This window comes from Mustela nivalis, assembly GCF_964662115.1.
Source record: "Mustela nivalis genome assembly, chromosome: 5".
Classification (NCBI taxonomy): Eukaryota; Metazoa; Chordata; class Mammalia; order Carnivora; family Mustelidae; genus Mustela; species Mustela nivalis.
Genome location: NC_139024.1, coordinates 154,608,024 through 154,623,320, shown reverse-complemented (window position 1 = coordinate 154,623,320; position 15,297 = coordinate 154,608,024). Strand labels below are relative to the sequence as shown.

Sequence of the window (15,297 nt, the reverse complement as noted above, 5' to 3'; positions counted from 1 at the left end):
CAGATCCCTGAGCCCTACCCCCAGGGACTCTGATTCAGTAGGTCTGAGGTAGAGCCCAGGAATCTGCATTTGTATCACCAAAGTATTCTGGGTAACAAGAATGAGGCTGTTGGATTCTGTCATGAGACAGAGTGAAAGGGACTTAGAGGACTAAGTGCTTAACTCTTCCTTGTGAGGGGGCGAGGGGATGGGAGAACAAGAAGTTTGGTCAAGAAAAGCTCAGTCTGAAATCTTCGGCGTTTAAGCTAGATCTCAGAGGTGAGGAGGGGGTTACCAGTGTAGGGCGCTGAGAGGGAGAGGGTGAGAGAGACCGAGGAGCAGGGAGGGACTCCAGATTCTGGTCAGAGGATGGCCTGTGCTGGTGACCGGCGGTGTAAATAGTATCTTCAGTTTGGTGAACGCAGATACTTTGAATAAATTTATGTCACTCACTCACCAATGATTTGTTGAGCTCCTTTGGCATACCTCTACAGGCATCGTACTAGGTACAGGGATACAGCTGTGGAAACGCCCTTCCCTCGTGATGCAGGAATGCCGAATGCCACCCAGAGGGGCGGGGGTCCGAAAGCCTCCATGAGACCACCTGGGGAACTTGTCTGAGGAAACAGCACTTGAGAAAGCTATAAAACAAAGCAGGAATATCACTGCCTTGTGTCCTCAAGAAACCACTTCAGTTTGCAGAGGACCACGTGCTGGGAGGCCAGCTCAGCCGGGAGGCGGTGGCTTTATCTGGGGAGAGATGAGTGAGCCTTTAAACTGAGATGGGACACCGAGTTGCAGGAGTGGGTTTGAGATCGATTTAGAAGTTAGTCGCTTTAGGATTCTGTAAGTGATTTGTTACCGAAACCAGCACATCTGTAGCTTTGGGAAAGCAATGGGCTAAAAGTGTTGTTTCGAGAAGTAGAACCTGGAGATCTACCATTACTTGCTAGATATCTACTAGACAGGGGCCTGTTTCCCTTACCCAGATCACATATTCTGTTTCTAGGATTCAGGATTCCATGTTTCATGCAGTGATCCCTGTTCACACTGGATGGGCAGAGCTCTGAGGAGGTCAGAGAGCTCTGTGGCCTATATTGCCCACTGGGTTTCAGAATAAAATTGCCCATCTGTCTGTACCAGCTGTGGTTTGATTAGTACAGTAAGAGGACTGTGTGTTAGAAGAGACACAGAATTCTGGATCTTCCTCAGAGCCAGGCTAAAACCATTCAGACACTCAACAGATATCTGTTGAGTCCTGTCTACAAACCAGTCCTGATTGTCCCTTCCATCAAACTTATACTCTTTTGGAGGGAGGGGGACAGGACAGCTGTGAGCAGACATCCAGAAAATAAACGTGAGCACATGATAGTCAGCATTTCTAAAATTTAGCTACTTGAAGCAAAAGGATCCAGATCAGTGGTGTTCCACTCCCCCACCCCCCCCCCCCCCGACATGGGCTTTTTAGCTTGAACTGTATTCTGGTTCAGAAACCTGTCACACGGGGCGCCTGGGTGGCTCAGTGGGCTGGGCCTCTGTCTTCAGCTCAGGTCATGATTCCAGAGTCCTGGGATCGAGCCCCATATCGGGCTCTCTGCTCAGCAGGGAACCTGCTTCTCCCTCTCTCTCTGCCTGCCTCTCTGCCTACTTGTGATCTGTCAAATAAATGAATAATATCTTAAAAAAAAAAAAAGAAAGAAAAAGAAACCCATCACACAAAACAATTACCAAGAGCTCAGAGCTCAGGTGCAGGCAGAGGGTGAGGCCCCACCCCTCACACGTCCTCTGAGTTGGTTTTGGGGGACGCCTACCAATCATCTAGGTGGTGTGACAGCTACTCATCTGTTGACTGTTGATACTTAAGCTCTAATTTTTGCCTTCCTTGTTTGTTACTTTCTTCTTCCACGGTCCTCTCAGCTCTGCATCTTTCCGCCGCTGTGGAATCGCTCCTTTCCGCCCGTGGAATTCCCATGTTCTGATGGGGTACCTCGTCAAAGCCACCTGGCATGTCGGTTATGGCCCTGCCGTCGGTCATCTATGATTTCCTTTGCACTTGCACTTGGCGCTTTGGAAAGTGCACTTTGACCACTTTGCACTTGGATAAGCAAAGGCATCCAAACCAGGGTCACACGTGCTCGGGTGATGGGCTTCCTGAGCATAAAGCAGACATCTAGGGCCCCTGCTCACGTGGGTGCAGGAGGGAGCTGCCTCGGAGGTGTGGAGCTCTTGGCTTTCTTCTCCCATAAATTTTATTATCCTTCCAGCTCCTATAGGAAAAAATCTCTTTAGTGCATATGTATGTGGCCACAGAACTTCCATAGCCTCAAGTTTCCTACCAAGACTAAAGAGGGAATCCAGTGATTAAAAAAAATTTTTTTAATGTAATTTGTAATTTTTAAATATTTTTAGATTTACAGAAAAGCTACAAAAAATAGAGAGATTCCCCAGACTTTCCCGAATGTAAACATCTTGCATAACTGTAATACAGTCATCAGTCACCAGGGAATGAACATTGTCACAGTACGACTGTCACCTTTGTGTCTTCAAGCAAGGGCATCATCAAGCCTCCAGAGATGACCAGAATTTACACGGATTCCTAGGACTTTGGACCATATCTGTAGGAGATGAATGCTACTGTAGGAGATGAAGTATTTCCTCACTCATCCTGGATAAAAGAGTACTTTATTTGGGCAGGATTTAAGAATTATGACCCAGTGCTCAGGGTATGTCATGAGTATAATTTATTTGTCGCTGCTTTCTTGTATTACTGGCAATATGAAATTGCCCCGTAGTGTTCCAGTTTGTCTCTCACGAGCATCAAGCCCTACCAACTGCTTCACGGAGCAGATGAGATCATGAGATAAACAATCCCTTGTTGAAAATCTCGGGACTGTTCCCTCAAGTCCAGCTCAGTTCCCTCACATCACCTCATTGTGTTTCTGTGGGTGTTTTGTTTGGCATGGCAGAAAGAACTCTTCACACCGTGGGGCTGAAAGGTGTCCCCCACCTGCTGCGGTCGTGACCTGGAGCAGGGTGACCCAGAAGCAGGCACCTCTTATGGGCAGCTGTGGCGAGAACTAAACTGCACAAATTAGCTCCAGCATGTGCAGTTGGAACTCCCAAGCCGAGTGGCTCGGGTTACAGCCTGGTCACCGAAGCTGCAGGTGCATCCAGGAGCAAAGGAAGTACTACAAGTGAGGAGGTGCGAGAGGAAGAGGTGCCTGAAACAGGCCAGGGGCCTGCAGAGTCTGAGCAAGCAGCTCCTCACGTGTAGATGTGATCTGGCTTCGTTTGCTGCGGGGGATGCAGAGCCTAAGGACGGCATCGGCGAGCAGACGGCATTCACTCTTCGAGACGAGGATCAGGAATCCTCAGAGTGAGGCCTAGTCCCAGGTTTACTTTTTCACCCCAGGACAGTAATACCAGGCAGTTCTTCCTGTTTGTGAAAGCAGGGATTCCCAGACACCTGTTCCTGGGGGCACAGGGTGGGTCTCTGGTCAGTGGTGAGATGAGTTGGAGTATGCTGATGGATGCAGTCACAGAGCTGTCAGCCTTCTTTTCTTGGGGTGAATTGTCATTATTCCGAGATTAGGTCCCCTTTATTTTTGAGGGGTTAAAGCATTCTTCCCTTAATGACATAAAAGTAGATGAAATAATTTTTTTAAGACCTCACCTGCAAAAATAAAACACAGCTGAGCCTGGAACAGCACAGGTTTGAACTGCACTTAAAAGCAGATTTTAACAGTTCAGTACTGTAAATGTATTTTCTCAACATGTTCTTTCTAGCTTATACTTTATTGTAAGATACAGTATATAATACATATAACGTACAAAGCCTGTGTTAATCAACGTTTTATGTTATCGGTAAGGCTTCGGCATGTTATTGGTGGTTTTTTGCTGGGAAGTCATGTCATAAGTGGATTTTTAGGTACACAAGGAGGGGACTGAGGGGGTGGATCTGTGCCCCCAATCCCCTGTTTTGTTCAGAGACATTGCATGGGTATTTGTATTAGCTCCCAAATAGTTTTTAGGAAATTGTTTTTTTGAAATCCAGAGACCTGGAAAACATTGGTCTAAATGATATTTTCTGTTGTACAATTAGTATGAAAAAGAGAAAATATTTGGAATTTTCAACAAAACTGTGTGTGTTCAGCTGCAATATAATGATGAAAAACATTGCACATTCTATTTCTTCCATCATCTGCAAACTTACCCCGGTATTTCGTGTTTCATTCCTAATAGCACTCAAGATACTGGTAATCTCCTCAGTAAATTTGATTGAAGTCATTGATATGTTGCAGCTTGCTTGCTTAGAAGGCTAGGATCTGAATGTTATCAGTTCAGGAGAGACCGAGGGAAAGAATTATCCTCCCTGCAAGTAACTGCTATCATTTAAGGAAGTTTGGGTCTTACACAACCTAGAATTTTTTAAAGACCTTGACCTCCAGATTGCTAATGCTTCTTCCCTTTACCACCTTTTCGTTTGCAGAGATGACCGAAACAGAGGAGGACTTCAGTCCTTTTCCTGGAGGGTATGACTATTTGGTTGACTATCTACCTTTATCCTTTGCAAAAGAAAGCCCGAGCTGGGAACACACGTATGAGGAAGTAAGTAGGAAGTCCAGGGGCAGTGCTCTTTCTGGTCTTCTTTATTTCTGCCCTTCCGAATACACTTTTTATTTTAGAATGATTTTAGAGTTACAGAAAAGCTGCAAGGATAGTACTGAGAATTGTTAACATCTTACTTTACTGTATTACAGTTGTCATAAGTAATGAGGCCATATGGAAACATAGTTATGAACTCAAGTCAGTACTTGCTTATTTTTGAGTTAGTTGCAAAGACTCTGCATGCTTGCTTCCAAACAGCTGAGCGGCTTGAGTGCTTTCCAGACCTGCAAGCCTCCATCTCGACCTCCTTTCCCTGGCCTCCAGTGGCACCTCCTTCCCCGAACCCAGTGGGCATTCATAGAGCGGGAATTAAGTCAGCATACAGCAGCGGATATCTGGGTGAGCTCCAGTGCTGAGCAAACCCCTCACCCGTGGCACCATGGTGGAAGAGAAGAGCTCCCGGGCTTCCACCTTCGGACTGGTGCCCCATCCGTGCTGATCATAGGCTTTGAGTGACCGAGTTCACCTGTCCGAGCCTTTGTTTCTTTATTCCTTCCATGGGGCGTATTCCCATTCTGCCATTTTTTTTTTTTTTTTGGTCCAATAGTTAAATAACTAATAAATTACGTGAGCATGCATTGTAATTTTCAATTCTATACGATTGTAACTTAACAGCCATTAGATAAATTAGGATATACAGGCCACTCTTGAATATATTATATGTGCCATAGAAATGTATGCTACCTAATTGTAGCAGTAAACTACATTTTAATAATTTGACTTGTATTTTGATATTAAGCCAAGTACTTGCCGTTGAAGAGAATCCTAGGCTAAAGCTTCAGTAAAATCAATAACCTATTGCCTGCTTTCTGGGTTTTATTTTTTATTTATTTATTTTTTAAAAAAAGATTTTATTTTTTATTTATTTGACAGAGAGAGATCACAGGTAGGTAGAGAGGCTGGCAGAGAGAGAGAGAGAGAGAGAGAGAGAGAGAGGGAAGCAGGCTTTCCGCCGAGCAGAGAGCCCAATGTGGGACTCGATCCCAGGACCCTGAGATCATGACCTGAGCCGAAGGCAGCAGCTTAACCCACTGAGCCACCCAGGCGCCCTGCTTTCTGGGTTTAAAAAAAACAGGTTTTACATATAGGAAAAGTGTATGTGAAGCACCCATTTTAAGCAAAATGGGTCTATTCAACGTATTGCTTTATTTAACAAACGCTTACATAGCTCAAAGCACTTTATAAAATTATACGTCATCTATTCAACAACAACCTTAGGGACACGGTGTCACTGTGTTCCCCACGTGTGGACGGACACAGCCCGGGGCTGTGCAGCTGGCAAGCGATGGTGCGGAGGTGACCTCAGTGCTCTAGCTCCAGGGTCTACATATTAGCCACTGAGTTGCTTCTCAAATCTGATTCACCAAATCTATACATTAAGGTATCGGTTAGCCTTAAAGGAGATCATCTTTGGACTTTTTTGATTCACAAGTTCTTGTGAAATATTTAACCAAAAGTCACTTTTTCACAGCTTTTCATAATGCATCTGTCGGGTGAGGCAAACAGCAGCTCTGTTGCAGACTTAAATGTACCGCGGGCTGAATCGTCACAACGGCTGCATATTTGGCTCTATGTAAAGTAGCTTTTGGTGCTTTTATCTGGCAGGATTTTTTTTTTTTCTCAAGTTTTTTACTTGCAAAAAAGATCATGCCCAAGAGCAGAAGCAGGGGGAGTGGGAGAGGGAAAAGCAGTCTCCCTACAGAGCAGGGAGCCTGACATGGGGCTCTATCCCAGGACCCTGGGATCATGACCTGAGCTGAAGGCAGATGCTTAACCGACTGAGCCACCCCGGCACCCCATCTGCCAGGATGTTAGTGAGATTTCTTACGGTGAGTTTTGCTTAGGCCTGCCCTGGGGAGAGCTCCTCTCCTTGCCGCCCGGAGCCCCCTCATGCTACCTTTTTTTAACCATGAGTTTTTCAAACTCCTAAGTATATTTTCTATTTCACCACCTCTCCCTCTGTCCTAGATGCACGGCTCCGGTAGTCAGCCTCCTCCTCCTGCCCCAGTCAGGACGGGCTCCTGTAGGTCGGGGGCAAGTCTTTCACCCTGCAACATCCCTTATCTGCCTCCAGACCCCACCTGGTCTAAGCTGCCTTTGCTTCAGGCTTTCTGCTTACAACTGCCCAGAAAGGGTGCACGGGAGCTAAACCAGAACTACTTCCCTGCCCCCCATCACACAACAGTGTAGCTGAGCCCTGGAAGCTGGCTGGCGGATCTCTGTCCACTGACACCCAAGGGCATTGCTCTTTTGGCTTCTTATGTGCGGTGCTGCTCCCCGAAGACCGATCTTTCTGTGTATGTGTCGCTCTTGTCATGCAGCAGGCTTTCCTTAAAGGCAGGGACCACCTGCTTCCACGCTCAGAGCTGGCTCATGGCGGATCCCGTACACGGGAGAGCTGAGTGGCTGTGGAGAACATGTGCATGGTTGGAAGGTGGCCATGCTGAGGAGCTCCAGCTGCTCTGAATTGTCCAGAGAACTTGGAGGTCTGGGTTTTTATGTGAAATACCCAGATCGACAACTTAGCAGAAAATTAATTCAGTTTTTAAAAAGGGGACTATGCAACAGGCTAGGCTGTCCTTGGTCAGGTGTGAGGTCTGGAGGTGAGGAGATAGCTGTGAGCCTGGGGGGTCTCCGGAGTACTGAAGTGTGGAGCTCCTTGCTTCGGGGCCATCACAAGGATCCCACCTGCTCTTGCTCTCCCCCCAAAACTGATGCCATTTACTCAGAGAACTGTCTGAAGGTATGTGGTGAGAGCAGTGCAGAGGCCCAGGAAGGGGCCAGCTGTTTGATGTACACTGTACTAGGTGTCCTCATGGTCATCCTTGGGAGCCTGCCTCTACCCCCTGCACGTGTGGACACCCTCCCCTCGTGCTCCGGGGTCCTGCAGACTCTGTTTTTACTTGCCACTGCTCAGCCTGCTCTCCAGGTTCATGTCAGGTGGAGTCTCCTTCTTGTCAGTGACTCGCTTTGCTTCCTGTTCTGTGACAGTTCATACCCGTGTAAATGTGTTGTGAACATTCTAGTTGGGCCTGCCGTGTACAGAAGATACGTTTATGCACATGCATCCTTTCTAAAAAATATTTATTTATTCATTTGGGAGAGAGAGGAAGAGTGTGGGGTGGGGGAGGAGTGGAGGGAGAAGAAGGAGGCTCTCCAGCAGACTCTGCGTTGAGCACAGAGCCCAACGCAGGACTCAATCCCACAACCCCCAGCCGAAGTCAAGAGTCCAACACCTAACTGAAGGAGCCATCCAGTCCACCTTTTTGACCTTGAGTGTTTTCTTCATTCCTATGACACTACCCCTTGTTTTTTTCACTTTCTGACTAACCTTCTGCATTCTTTTGGGGTCCCTCTCCAGGCATCACTAAAAGCTTGTTTCCCTCCAGGGCTTCGTGTTCAACTCACTCTTTCTCTTGAGTCTCTAACTGGGTGACCTCCTAGGCTGCTACCACTTCTCTGCTAATGACTCCCAAACCCGCACATCGCACCCTACAACACAGTCATGCCGGCGATTCTTTACTGTCCGCTGCCCGCTAGATCTATCATCACCCAGATTCCAAATTCTTGGTACCTCCTTTTCAACCTGTTCAAAATACAGCATATCCTCTTCCTTCTCTAGAACTACTCTTCTTCTTTTCTGGACTGTTGGCAATACGGACCTCTGACCTTGAGCCATACGAGACACAGAGGAGTCACCCTCCAACCTTCTCTTCCCCTCCTCCCCACAGCTAATCAGTCACCCAGACCTTCCCATTTTCTACTCTATTTCTCGGTCCCATCCCCCAGTCTTCCCCAGAACAAAGGGTCAGAAAGGCCATCTGCCCTCCACCGTGAGGAGCTAGATCCAGACCCACGTCTTATGAGGGGCAGCGTCATCCTGACCAATCGGTGCTGTTTTCTCAGTCTGCTGTTTAAGTGCACGATGCATATGGTTGTACGAGAACGGTGCAGGCTGGAGAATAAATCCAAGTTGCCCATCTTCGAACCCTTCTGTGTCACTTAAGAACCTGTCATTTATGACAGTTGGCCTCGGCCGGCACTCAGGTGCTGTTTCCCTGGGGGGAAATGCTGGTGCCCAGCACTGGAAAAGCTCCTGGTAAACTTTAACACGAGTCCTAATGAACCGTCGAAGCCACGTCTGATCTGTGAAAAGCAAGTCTGACTAGGCAAGTCATTTGTACATTCATACAGATGTTTCAGTTCCTTCTTCAAGTAGTTTTTAGTATAGGAGATGAAGGGAGATTATTAGAGGCAAGGTGTGTATTTGCCAAGAGAAGAAGGAGGGGTGGTGTTTATGTGACAAAGTTATGGTCAATGAAGACAGTTCTTCCCCATGTCACCTTTTTGCCTGTGCCCAACCCTATGTGAACGTGGTGGACTGGTTGGTTAAGGGGAATGGCCCACTGAGTTTCTGCCTGCCTCCACTTCAAAACAATGTAAGTCTCTCATCACAAAATTGTGTACATCTTTAAGATTGTATTTGGGGAGCGCCTGGGTGGCACAGTTGGTTAAGCGTTGGCCTTTGGCTCAGGTCGTGATCCTGCTCAGCAAAGAGTCTGTTTTCCCTCTGCCCCTCACCCTGCTCATACTCTCTCTCTCTCTGTCAAACAAATAAATAAAATATTTAATTAAAAAAATCATAATTGCAATATTTGAGCTGAAATGTCAAAAAGGCTCATTTGCTATTTTTTATTTGCAAAAGAATCACCAAGAGGGAGAATCATTTCTTATCTTTAACACTGACCCTCTGAAAAATGCAGGAATTTAATTGTGAATAAGCAAAACTTACCCTCTGGTTCTGCCTTGAGCTTGCAAACACAGGCATGTCTTAAAACCTATCTTCCCTTCCCACCCCCCTCCCTTCCCTTCTTTCTTCTCTCTTATTTTCTTTCTGACTTACTACCTTATGAATGTTTTTAAGTTATTTTTAGAAAAGGTAAAGAATGTTGCAGCTTGTAAAATAAAAAGTAAATAATCTCCCCACCCTTCCCACAAAACCCTCTCCCTTTCCTGCCTCTCCCTCCACCCACTTTCCCTGGCAAACTCTTGATAACTCTGAATAAGCTCAGTGGATAGTGTCCCAGGCCTGTTTCTCAGTATATCAACATTCCTCTAAATAGAGTTGTTCTCCGGTGCCTCCTTAGCGCAGTAGGCAGTGCGTCAGTCTCAGAGAGTTGTTCTCAATAAAATGTCCCGTATAGTCAGAGGGAAAAGTTTGTGATTGCTGTTTGTTTGTTTTTTTAAATGTTCTCCTAGTACATACACTCTGTAACTTGTTTTGTTTTTTACTCATCACTGTATCTTTGGTATCCCTTGTGTTGAGAGACACAGATCAGCCTCAAAAAAAATTTTTTTAAGGTTGTATTTTTAGGTAGTTTCTATACCCAACATGGGGCTTGAACTCACCACCCCACGATCAGGCATCACAGGCCCCAGTAACCCAGTCAGCCGGGTGCCCCAAACCTCAAACTTTGTAATGGTTGTAAAACATTTTTAACTTTGGTTCATTTTCAACAGAACATATGCCTGACTTCTTATTCTGGAAAAACAGGATTGAAGCAACTTTTGGGGAGACTTGAGAGGTTATTTTTTCCTAAGAAAACAGTTTCCTCTTGGAAGCTCCTAGAATATTGATGTTAAAGACTATTTAGTTCTGTTGTTTTGATAACACAGGCTGTATATGTAAGAGGATTCCTTAATGAATCTTGGGAAACAGTCACAGCCTCGTTTATTTTAGTTTCTCTTCAAATGAGATGAGCTTATTGACTATTTTTCTGGTTTTAAAAATGATATATCTCTATTGGAAATTTGAGAAAAGTTATTTAAAAAAATTTTTTTTAAGTTAAAAAAAAAAAAAAGTTAAAACCACGAATAAACCCACCACCCCAAGAGAGCCGTTGAGATTCTTAATCTTTCCCTTCAGTTTGCAAGCCCATACACATGCACTTTTTGTAAAAATAGAGGCATATCATACATACTTTTGTACTTGCCTCTTTACCGAACCATCTTTGATTTACCTGTAAGCTATTTCTAACTTTTCATTATTCGAAACTGACTCTGATACAGCAAATTAACCTGTAGATGTGTCTTGCACACTCTCCATTGATTTCCTCAGGGAGCGGGGGGGGGGGGTGGCAGATGTGTCAGGCGCATGCGCAGTGCCTAGGCTTCAGGTGTGCTCTGCCTCGTCGCTCAGCAAGCCAGTGTCCTCCCCCAGATACACATAGGAGAGGACTCACCACCTGTACCCTTACTAGTACCAGGTTCTAATGCTTTTGTCTACAGAACATAAATCTTTATTTTCACATAGAATTCCTGTTTCTCTGCTTTATCTCTTTTACAGGTTTTGCAACCATTTTCAAATCAAACTGCCTCTAACACCGCCCAGCTGGAGGTCCTTCCTGATGCACTGGGGGTAGAGCAGGCCTGAGCTTCCCAGGTAAGGCATCCAGGATGTCTGGGAGACACCCCTTGCCGAATCCCCATCATACACTCTCTGCCGTCTAAATTAATCAGACACCATGCCTGCCAGAAAATCTAACTTTCAGGGGAGTGAGAAGAGCTAACATTACAAGAACATTCAAGCTTACAAATAAGTAAACAAAATGAATAGCGGGTGCGTCCCGTCCAAGACCATAGAATCTGGTTGAGGCGACCACACAGCCAGTTAATAGACAAGACAGAAATTATCCCAGGTAGTGTGAGCATTCAGAACTAAATCCTTAATACGTGCAAAGGAGCAACAAAAACCAAAGGGAGAAAAGCTAAAAACAGACTATGATGGAAAACCTCTCCATTTGCAGTGGATTGCTCTCTTTTTCAGGCTGATAAAGATCAGTCTGTCTGGCTCAAATTCTGTTTGACATTTCTTCCTACCACTTGGGATGTAATTTTACTAACTGAATTAAAAGTTCTGTTTCCTCACATTTACTATTAGAACAATCACATAATATTACTACAAAGATAGTGTTTATTTATATGTTTACTTATCCCACAAACATGTATCCCATCACATTGTTTCCTAATAATCTGTTTTCTTTTCTGGTCAGTAGACTCTGAATTTCTTAAAAGTAAATACTTTTGCCTGTGCTTAGCACAGAGCCCAGAGAACACGTAATTTTATTCATGGTAGGCAGGAAGGAAGGAACAGTGAATTTCTGTCTCCCTCCTTTAGTATGACTTGCCTCTTCAGCTGGGCATCAGTGTCCTTACCAGTAAAATTAAGGTTCAAAGTAGGACATTTTTTTTCAGTTGTGAAGTCCTTTGTTTCATCTTCTCGTTCTTTCTTCTGTTCTCCAGTCTACCACAAAGCACTGGGCTAGATCTTCTCGGTGACGATTGTAAACTAGAAGGGATGCCAAAGGAGTTCACTTATAACTGGATTATAAGGTTACAATCACGTGGAGAGAGAGACGACATCCGACTTTTTGAAATGACCAAGAAGAACGTTCTGGAAAAGGTAGTCTTTGGGTGGGGAGGGGAGGTGGTATTCGGAGTGAGGCTCAGAGTTTGGGTCAAGTTCTTCATAAAGCTGAAATGGAGGAGTGATGGTGGAAAGAATATTCCACACGGAAGGAGTGGGTGAAGTTTTAAAAGGAAGAAAAATGCAAGGCAGATTAGAGCCAGAGCAAGTTCTCCCGGAGTGACAGAGAAGGGAGGCAGAGAAGAAGCATGAGTGGTGCTGGGAGAGTAGAGGCAGTGGGGCTCAGTGGAGACGTTGAGCATGTCCAGTAGTTAGGAAAGCCAGGAGGCACGGAAGGGAAGGCGGAACGGATGGAGAAAGCATTCAAGGTCTTGGAGCTGGAGCAGTTCAGAGAGAAGGTCTGGAGTGCTTCTGTGTGAGCGGGTGAATGAACAGGAGCAGAGATGAAGGTAACAAAGTCAGGAGGTCAGCGTATGCATTTTGAAGTTGTTGCATCAGGGAAGCAATAATGCACAGAGGTCAGCACCTCAGACTTGGAGTCTGGCTTCTCCAGGTCAAACCTTGGCTATCATCTACCATGTGACCTTGGGCAAATTAGTGGACCTCCCTGTGTGTCTGGTTTTCATCTGTGAAGTGGATCTAATAGGAACAGCTACCTCACGGGGCTGGGTGACACGCCAGGTACTTCTTCTGAGAGAGTAAATAGCACCTGGTAAGTGAGGGATAAACACAGACCATCTCTGTCTGATGAAATAAACAGGAGCATCCTGTGACCTACAGTGTCATTTGGTGAATCAGGCAAAAGCTGGGAGAAGAGTTGTAGTCCAGCTCACGTTCCAGTTTCAAATTCCCGCTGATTTTGAAGGCTCAAAGGCTATGTAATTCAAGCTGAAAAATAAGGTTAAAAATTTGTCCCAGGGCATCTGGGTGGCTCAGTTGGTTAAGTGTCTGACTCTTGATTTCAGCTCAGGTCATGATCTCAGGGTCATGAGATCTGGCCCCACGTGGGGCTCTGTGCTCAGTGTGGAGTCTACGGAAGACTCCCACTCTTCTCCCCCTCCCCCCACTTGTGCACCCACACACACGTGCTCTCTAAAATAAGTAAATTTTTAAAATAATGCAATAAAAAATGAAAAAGTATTAAGGTGAGATTTATACTTAATATCTTTAATTCACAGAGATGCCAAGCAAACAAAATTTAAGAATTTACTGATGCCATATCTTAAACACAGGAAGTTTATACCAAAGGGTCCTACACCTTACTGACATCAAGAATGGATAATTACAGGGGGCACCAGGGTGGCTCAGTGGGTTAAGGCTTCTGCCTTCGGCTCAGGTCATAATCTCACGGTCCTGGCATCGAGCCCCAGACCAGACTCTCTGCTTGGCAGGGAGCCTGCTTTCCCCCACCCCCTGCTTTCCCCGCCTGCCTCTCTGCCTGCTTTGATGCCTGTCCAATAAATAAATAAAATCTTAAGAATGGATAATTACATATTGCACTTGTGAGATGTTCACCTATTTTATGTTTGTGGGTGACTAAGTAGCCAGATCATTTCTGTTTTCCTTATTACATGCGCAGTTCTCTGGAAAAGAACTGATGGCCACACAGGAACAGATCGTCTATGGGAAACAAAGCCTAATGGAGGGAGATTGAATCCAAGTATTGAAGAAATAGAACAAGAGGAGACCAAATGCTCTAGGGGACGAAGAGGAAACCAGAAAGTGGTGGGGAAGCAAACATTTGGTTAGAAAAACAGAAGAAAGAAGAGAAATAGATAAATGAATGGTCAAAAGAAGAAAACAGGAAGGAGGAAAAACTTCAAACAGAATTGTCAAAGAAGAATCTATTTTGTTCCTTAATAGATTGATTGCCCAAATAGCATCCATTAATTTTGGGTAAGAGAGCTCAATAGCTGTCTTCAGTTTTTCAGAAAGCTTTGTTGAAATCATACATTTGTCAAAATAAGGCTGCAGAGGCTTCCCTCAACAGTAAAATTTCATTGGGACTGGCATGATGTTGATTCAGGGACAAAATTGGCCATTTTGTGCAGCTTATGAATTCTAACAAATGGAAAAATCTTTGACTAATAAAAAATCTGAATACTAACTAGTAATAAAATAAGCTTTGAAGACAAAAACCTTTCAAAATCAATAGAAAAATCAACAATAAAGACTAATATCTTGAAAAATGGGGAAATCCTCTTCTGAACATGTAAATCCATTGTTTCAGTGGTTAAGATAGGCAGCTAATTTATCTGTTTCTGCCACTGTCTGTAGTTTTTGATATTTGCAGGATTAAGGCACAGCCATGCAAATCTATCCCTAGAAAATGTGATTGTTCACACAACCATTTTACATGTTGCTGTTTCTAGTACACCATACTCACACACCTCTCATTGAGTGAACATTGAAATTGGTTTTCTGATTATATATACTACCTCTTGAATTCTGAAGATACAAGAATCCAGGGGTGGATTTAATCTCCTTAAACACCTAAATTCACACTTGGTAATGGAAATGTTGATCTATTTTTCTTTGAGATTTGCAGCAATGATGTTCCACATTATACAGAAATGCTTGTAATTCAGGTATCCTATTTTGTGATTTATACTATATAGTAAATTATTCTAATTGATACTGAAAAATAAATGTAATATATATCAATAGAATGCATGTTAAAATGTATATGATGAGCAAATAAAGATTATCTTAAAATGTGTATTTGTTTTCTTGCCACCAAGCCTATCTTTATTTTCATGCCCACTTTCCAGCGATGTCCTTCTAATACCTTCACTCCAGCAACTCTGATTTCACCAAGACCCTTGACCCTATATGTCCTCACTTTGCTTCTCACTCATCTCAACTGTGTTCACTTCACCCTCCTCTTTCTCGTTCTGCCCCATATTACCTGCTCTCTTTCCCTCTCAGATCTCATTTCCATGACATAAGCCAAACACTGTGAAGCTATCCTTTGCACCTTGCCCTGATGTCCACTACATTTGCAAAGATTTCTTATATCTTCCTTACTAATTTGAATGCCTTTTACTTCTTTCTGTTGTCAGATTGCTGTGGCGAGGACCTCCAGTACTGTGCTGAAAAGAACTGGTAAGAGTGGACTTCCTTGTCTTGTTCCTGATTTTAGGGAAAAAGCGCTCAGTTTTTCACCATTGAGTATGATGTTGGCTGTGGCTTTTTCATATATGGCATTTATTAGGTTGAGGTAA

General features: G+C 44.4%; 1 protein-coding gene across 3 annotated transcripts in view; it reads left to right on the top strand.

Annotated features, from left to right (window-relative positions):
• The window catches only part of RIPOR2 (RHO family interacting cell polarization regulator 2), a 202,390-nt gene that overhangs the window by 18,017 nt on the left and 169,076 nt on the right, over positions 1 to 15,297 (top strand). The window contains exons 2-3 of one of the 3 annotated variants that reach the window (XM_082731473.1): positions 10,994 to 11,089; positions 15,136 to 15,178. The gene's annotated coding sequence lies outside the window, so the exon portion shown is untranslated. Of the gene's footprint in view, positions 1 to 10,993; positions 11,090 to 15,135; positions 15,179 to 15,297 lie in introns of those variants that run through there. The other 2 variants (XM_082731474.1, XM_082731475.1) reach the window with 2 other exon arrangements.